Source organism: Oncorhynchus masou, chromosome 20 (genome assembly GCF_036934945.1).
Source record: "Oncorhynchus masou masou isolate Uvic2021 chromosome 20, UVic_Omas_1.1, whole genome shotgun sequence".
Taxonomy (NCBI): Eukaryota; Metazoa; Chordata; class Actinopteri; order Salmoniformes; family Salmonidae; genus Oncorhynchus; species Oncorhynchus masou.
The window spans coordinates 4,727,688-4,735,951 of record NC_088231.1 but is presented as its reverse complement, the minus strand read 5'-3'; the positions used below and the strand labels follow the sequence as shown (position 1 = coordinate 4,735,951).

Sequence of the window (8,264 nt, the reverse complement as noted above, 5' to 3'; positions counted from 1 at the left end):
CGTTTTGGGATATAAAGAAGGATGTTATCTAACAAAACGATACTACATGTTATAGCTGGGACCCTTTGAATGACAAATCAGAGGAAGATTTTCAAAAAGTAAGTGAATATTTAATCGTTATTTGTGAATGTATGAAACCTGTGCCGGTCAAAAAATATTTTGATGTGGGGAGCCGTCCTCAAACAATCGCATGGTATGTTTTCGTTGTAATATCTACTGTAAATCGGACAGTGCAGTTAGATTAACAAGAATATAAGCTTTCAGCCGATATGAGGCACATATGTACATAAATGTTTAAAATCCAGAATATTTATGATTATTTATTTGAATTGCGCCCCATCCAGTTTCACCGGGACATCGGTCCTTATTATGGATTCCTTGTCAATATTGCACACGTGTACTTTGGTAAACAGCGTAATACAAAACTTGAGAAGAGATTTAAAAACAGCCTTCACTGGAACCATGTTACTGGATTCTTCACTTTGTCAGATCTACAAATAGACGATTCTGGGGTTTATACTATGGAGACAGCACATACATTTCAGCTGACTGTGTACTGTAAGTGTGTGTGCTGTAAATGACCAAATCATTAAAGCGGCAATCGGCAGTAGAAACAATACAAAAGCGTTTGCTTTTTTGGTTCCGTGAAAAGCTGAGGGATGGGGCTGGAGAAATATAACCACTCAAATTCATAGACAGAGCTATGGATGCAAGGACTGATCAATCATTATATAGCAATTATAGTTGTAACCATGTTTTGAGACTATATAGCGTTTGTTTACAATTTATTTGTTTATTAACACCAGAATAAAACAAGTTTAAGGGATCTCTGATGGGGACTAAGCTCATGAGACATTTCTAAGTTATATTCTTCAATAATCAATAGGTACATATATATAATATAATGATATAATATGATAAGTCCAAAAATGTATGTAGCAACTGATCTTTGCCAAATTAAAGATAAGTACCATTTCACTAATTCACATTTTTTCATTATTTGACTTCCAGATGTTCTGTCCAAACCTCAGGTGACAGTCCATGATAACATCTCCTGTAGCGTGGTGTGTTCTGTGGAGAACGGGAGAGAGGTGACCCTGTCCTGGTACAAAGGAGGGAAGATACACAACCAGACCAGCAGCCCTGACCACATCACCCTCTCTATACCTCTCAAGGTGGATGAACAGAACAGAGACTCTTACAGATGTGAGGCTGCCAACCCAGTCAGCAAGGAGACAGCTGTTGTTCCACATTCCTGTATAGAGAGTGATCCCTTCAAGGTGACAGGTAAACACATGTACAGTAGCAATGTTACATTGCAGATATCCAGACAATACCAACTTCTATATGAAACAATACGTATGGTAGAGCTCATTTTATGAAACCCAATGTTTTAATAAAAGTATTGTTTTCTCTCTTTTTAATTTAGATGGTGATTGTCTTATTACTGCAGTAATCTGCATTTTGGTTACTTTAGGACTTGTTGGACTTACAATATATCATAAGAAGAGGAGAAACGGACACTCACATGCAGGTATTCATCTTTTAAAGGGGTGAGGTCATTCTCCTTTTCAATGTCAAAACATGTTGTGCACAACCTTTTTTAATGATCAAGGACAGTTTTTTTTTGGAAAAGGTAGGACGTGTCAAATGAAGTGGCCTATCTTCCACACTTCAGGTTGGGTTAAATGTGGAAGACACATTTCAGCTGAATGCATTCAGTTGTGCAACAAAAATATAAATGCAATTTGCAACAATTTCAAAGATCTTACTGAGTTACAGTTCAAATAAATGAATGAATAAATTCATTAGGCCCTAATCTATGGATTTCACATGACTGGGCAAGCGCGCAGCTATAGGTGCCACGCGGGAGCCAGGCCCGGACAATCACAATGAGTAATTAATTTATTTTAATTGACTGATTTCCTTATATGAACTTTTACTCAGTAACGTCTTTGAAATTGTTGCATGTTGCATTTATATTCTTGTTCAGTATAGCGGCAGGGTAGCCTAGTGGTTAGAGCGTTGGACTACAAATCTGTCGTTCTGCCCCTGAACAGGCAGTTAACCCACTGTTCCTAGGCAGTCATTGAAAATAAGAATTTGTTCTTGCCTGGTTAAATAAAGGTTAAATAAAAATAGCAATGATTCATCTTCCCATGTTTTTAACACTATTTTACAAGTCTGTGGACTTAAGTTTGGCTTCATGATTCCTCCCACTAGATTTAGGAATGGTCATAGATGTGTTGACTGTTGAATTACCTACTGCAGAACAATGAGAATAGACAAGAGAGCATCAGACATGTCTTGTTTCTTTCCTCTGGTACAAAGTGTCTAATAATGAAAGATTATCCTTTTTCTTTTACTTTGTTTTTGCTTTCCTACACCTCTTCTCGTCCCCCCCCCTCTGTTCCTCTTTCCTTGTCCCTCTCAATCCTTCCCTCTCTACTGTTTTCCCTCTCCCTGTCTAGGAGGAGCGAACAGGTATACCAGAACTGGATCTGCTTAGAGACAACCCTGACCTGACATAAGTTTAAGATACATCACATGGCTGCCAGTGAGGATGTTAACACTGCATGAAGGTTGAGAGAGAACAGGAAGTTAATGAGAGTGTGACAAGATAATTCACATCCAAGAGAAGGCGTTACATCCTAAAGTGAATGTGGAGACAAAGTTATAGTAAATATTTGTCTAGAAAACTTAATGGACGCACAGTTATTGGAGAAAATTCCCATTTAACCGTTGTGCTGTTATCATTTCCGACTTCCTTTGTTGGTCATTCTCACAGTCTTTTGTTGAATTGGGGCCTTGGTGAACATCACTGATAAAGACAAATTCAATAACTATACCTAGGGTTAGGTATATGGGTGATCCCATTTTCAAGTGCCCAATGTCCCAATGTATAGGTTAAAACAAATGGAACCTCTTTTTAATACATTTCACTAGTGTGTTTTCTATGCTTTGCTGGTCAGAAGCTTCTTTTCAGTTCTGTCTGTTCTGTTGTTTAAATGTAGGTGCCTCCCCTGTATCGTTTTATAGCTGGTCATTGTTTAGCTTGCCAGTGGATAGCAGCTGTGTACATAAAAATGAGATGTTTGATGAGATAAAGCCACCTGCTCGTTAGAGGCAATGGCTATTAAGCTACGTTGGAAACAAAGTCCACAAGTTTATTTTTCCTTTCACCATGTAGATTTTATTGAAACATTTTTGAGTGGTCGATCTTTATTTGTATTTTGACCCGAAAACAATCTTTGGTGCCATTTTACTCTTATTGCTTTTCGCAAAATGCAGACGTTATTACGTGTACTTCAGATCTTGCTTTGACATCAACTGTGTTCATGCAGTTTGAAAGTAAGAAATCAACAGTTTAGTTTATTATGATGGACCATTTACTGCTCGTCTTTATCTAGCTACACAGTATGTAGCTCATCATCTCTTAAGAATACAATCACTCCCTCCAGCACGCACCTGCAGACTCTCCTATTACAGCATTTTATGCTCCACCTACATTAGCCCACATACAGTGCTGTATATAACTGAAAAATACAAACTCTACCGATACGGTAGTGTGTCTTTGCACTGGAAGATATTTCATTTTTATACTTGTATACTTCAGAGTAGTTACTGAGACGGAATATGAAGATAATATTACATTTACATTTATATAATTCACATGTCACTATTCTAAAATACAGGAAATGTCTGACTGATTCTAACTGATAAATAGTTTTGTACCAAGCTTTTTTTGTACTGAGCTTCAATATATCAAGTCAAATACTTACCCATACATTTAATTTCAATCAAATCAAATCGTATTTGTCACATGCGCCAAATACAACAGTGTCGGTAGACCTTACAGTGAAATGCTTACTTACAAGCCCTTAACCTCTCTGGCCCACCCGGGATGCAACTGCACCCCCTGCCAACAATAAATGCAAATGCGCTACGCCAAATGCTAATAGCACTCGTTAAAACTCAAACGTTCATTAAAATTCACATACAGGGTACTCAATTCAAGCTACACTCGTTGTGAATCTAGCCAACGAGTCAGATTTGTAAAATGTCTTTCGGCGAAAGCATGAGTAGCTATTATCTGATAGCAGGCAACATGCCGAAATACCAGAAGGGGACGTAAACAAAGGAATTAGCGTAGCCGGCGCTACACAAAACGCAGAAATAAAATATAAAACATTCATTACCTTTGACGAGATTCTTTGTTGGCACTCCTATATGTCCCATAAACATCACAATTGGGTCTTTTTTTCGATTAAATCGGTCCTTGTGTACCCAAAATGTCAATTTATGAACACCGTCAGATCCAGTAAAAACACATTTTTTAAACGCGACGTTATTTTTTAAAATTAAAAAAGTTGCCTATAAACTTTGACAAAACAAAAATGCCCGCCAAAAATTGTATAAATAAAAGTAAGAAATAATTCAGGAACAGCAGTAAAATAACAATAGCGAGGCTATATACAGGGGCTAACGGTACAGAGTCAATTTGCAGGTGCACCGTTTAGTCGAAGTAATTGAGCTAATATGTACATGTAGGTACAGTTATTAAAGTGACTATGCATAGATAATAAACAGTGAGTAGCAGCACTGTAACAAGGGGGGGGGGCAATGCAAATAGTCTGGGTTGCCATTTGATTAGATGTTCTAGAGTCTTATGGCTTGGGGGTAGAAGCTGTTTAGAAGCCTCTTAGACCTAGACTTGTCGCTCCGATACTGCTTGCCGTGCGGTAGCAGAGAGCACAGTCTATGACTAGGGTGGCTGGAGTCTTTGACCATTTTTATTGCCTTCCTGTGACATTGCCTGGTATAGAGGTCCTGGATGGCAGGAAGCTTGGCCCCAGTGATGTACTGGGCCGTACGCTCTACCCTCTGTAGTGCCTTGCTCGGAGGCCGAGCAGTTGCCATATCAGTCAGTGATGCAACCAGTCAGTATACTCTCAATGGTGCAGCTGTAGAACCTTTTGAGGATCTGAGGACCCATGCCAAATCAATATCAGTCTCCTAAGGAGGAATAGATTTTGTTGTGCCCTCTTCACGGCTGTCTTGGTGTGCTTGGGCAATGTTAGTTTGTTGGTGATGTGGACGCCAAGGAACTTGAAGCTCTCAACCTGTTCCACTACAGCCCCATCGATGAGAATGGGGGCATGCTCGGTCCTCCTTTTCTTGTAGTCCACAATCATGTCCTTAGTCTTGATCAAGTTGAGGGAGAGGTTGTTGTCCTGGCACAACATGGCCAGATCTCTGACCTCCTCCCTATAGGCTGTCACGTCATTGTCGATGATCAGGTCTACCACTGTCATCGGCAAACTTAATGATGGTGTTGGAGTCATGCTTGGCCATGCAGTCATGAGTGAACAGGGAGTACTGGAGAAGACTGAGCACGCACCCCTGAGGGCCCCCGTGTTGAGGATCAGCGTGGCACGTGGGTTCTTAGCTTAGAGATGAGCTTTGAGTGCACTATGGTGTTGAACGCTGAGCTGTAGTCAATGAATAGCATTCTCACATAGGTATTCCTTTTGTACAGGTGTAAAGTGCAGTGTGGAGTGCAATAGAAATTGCATCATCTGTGGATCTGTTGGAGCAGTATGCAAATTGGAGTGGGTTTAGGGTTTCTGGGATAATGGTGTTGATGTGGGCTATGACCAGCCTTTCAAAGCACTTCATGGCTAAAGATGTGAGTGCTACGGGTCAGTTGTCATTTATGCAGGTTACCTTAGTGTTCTTGGGCACAGGGACTATGGTAGTCTGCTTAAAACATGTTGGTATTACAGACTCAGACAGGGTGAAGTTGAAAATGTCAGTGCACTTGCCAGTTGGTCAGTGCATGCTCAGAGTGCACATCCTGGCAATCCATCTGTTCCAATCTCTGCTAGCAAAACAGTCCTATAGCTTAGCATCTGCTTCATCTGACCACTTTGTTATTGACCGAGTCATTGGTGCTTTAGTTTTCGTTAGTAATCGGGAGGTTAGAATTATGGTCAGATTTGCCAAATGGAGGGCGAGGGAGAGCTTTGTACGCGTCTCTGTGTGTGGAGTAAAGGTTTTTTCCATCTGGTTTTACATTTAACATGCTGGTATAAATGAGGTAAAAATAGATTTGACTTGTCCTGCATTAAAGTCCCCGGCCACCAGGAGAGCAGCCTCTGGATGAGTGTTTTCCTGTTTACTTATGGCCGTATACAGCTCATTGAGTGTGGTCTTACTGCTAGCATCGGTTTGTGGTGGTATGTAGACAGCTTCGAAAAATACAGATGTAAACTGTGTGATACAGCGTATCATGAGATACTCTTCCTCAGGCGAACAAAACCTTGAGAATTCCATGGATTTCGTGCACCAGCTGTTGTTTACAAATATACATAGACCGCCACCCCTTGTCTTACCAGAGGCCGCTGTTCTATCCTGACAAAAAAGGTTAAAACCTGCCAGCTGTATGTTATACGTCCAGCCACGACTCGGTGAAACATAAGATATTCGTTTTTAATGTCCCATTGGTAGGATATACATGATCTACTATTTTATTATTGATTGATTATACATTGGCTAATAGGACCGATGGTACAGGTAAATTACCCTCTCGCCGACGGATCCTAACAAGGCACTCGGATCTTTGTCCATGATACCTCCGTCTCTTTCTCCTGCGAATGACCGGGATGAGGGCCCTTTCGAGCCACTGAAAGTAACCCCCCCATCCGACTCGTTGGGCATTCCTCCAGTACAGGGTGAGTAATCGCTGTCAAGATATCTCAAAGCCCTTTTCGGTCATAAGACACAGTAGCAGAAACATGATGTACAAAATAATTTACAAATAATGCGAAAAAACATACACAATTGGTTACGGGATCGTTAAACGGCAGCCATCTCCTTTCGTGCCATTCTTCAGTAAGGTATACAATCTGGGATATTTTCTACTAATAAATGGTTGTCATGCACCCATTCATGCTTGAAAAATATACTTACCTTATCACAACCCAGAATATTATTTCAGTTTACTCCATTGTTTATTTTTGCTGTCATTTTCGAATGTTTGTTCCCCCAATGACAAACTCCCTCACGATGCCAGGACAGCGGAGTCAATCACCACCTTCCGGAGACACCTTTTGTAAACACAGAATGCACTGCTACAACATACCTCTGAAAACTATCAGTTGTTGCAGCCATAGCTGCATTCAAGAGTTTAAGATTGGCAATATTTCTCCAGAGACATTTCTCCAGAAACACACCATCTCCAGATTCTGGTTTTAATGTTTGACCTAGATAGCTTGTGTGTATGTATTGATATGCAAGCTACGTGTGCCTTTAAAAAAATTTTTATGTAGTTCTGTCCTTGAGCTGTTGTCAATTAATGTTCAGTATATAATATAATGCCCGAGAAGCCGGTGTTTGGAGGATATATTGACAATAGTGTTGTTAGGCCCGAGACGGAGTGCCAATGCATCCTCCAAACACCGGCTTTGTTGGCATTATCACTTTTATACAACGGGTTACCAACATATTCAAATAATGATTAACATATTTTCATTAAAAACAATTATTTTTATGAATTTATTCATACTATTTCATTATTCCACAATATATAGTCCCGAAACAAATCTAGGGTTGCTGGTCGTTCGTTCTATTGGTTCTGTTGCCAGAGACGCTACCCAGTCGTTCAGTCTTTTTGTTCTGTATCTATGGACGTGACTCAGTCGTTTGTTCTAAATGTTCAATTGCCATACTGACTGGCAACGTTCTCATCCCTCACTTGCTAGCTAGCCAACAACGGCTAACTGACAGTCACGTCACACATTGTGCTAACCAACAACACAGCTAACATAATAACTTCCATCTGAAACTGGAAAGACTGCAAACTAGCTGCACTTTGTTTCGTTTTTTTCAATTGACATTTCTTTGTATATATCCATAAAAATGATGCCAGCTGATTCATGATTTAGACTGGCTGAGAAACGCTGCCTGCCTGCCTGTCTCGTCCCGACTCCCGACACGTTCATTACTATGGGACAGCTGAATTTGAATATTGAAACAACATTGCAAATGTCAGAGAGACAGACAGCAAGTTTGATACAAATCTCCGCTGTTGAAAACTAAATGTTAGTCTAAAAGAAATGTGAGATAATGGCTAGTTGCTTTTTATAGTGGAGATCAAGTTTATAACTTCCCCCACTGGGCTGATGAGACAGTGGATTGCGCAGTCAGATAGAACAGAGTAAATAAACATTTTAACGTCAGATTTAGTTGGTGGTAACTTGTGG

The 8,264-nt window shown here is 40.2% G+C and overlaps 1 long non-coding RNA gene across 1 annotated transcript; it reads left to right on the top strand.

Annotated features, from left to right (window-relative positions):
- The first annotated feature begins 525 nt into the window (after positions 1-525).
- LOC135506728 (uncharacterized) lies at positions 526-6,709 on the top strand. The gene is made up of 4 exons (XR_010450558.1): positions 526-558; positions 1,012-1,287; positions 1,430-1,534; positions 2,472-6,709. It is a non-coding gene; the product is annotated as an uncharacterized LOC135506728 (long non-coding RNA).
- The last annotated feature ends 1,555 nt before the right edge of the window (positions 6,710-8,264 follow it).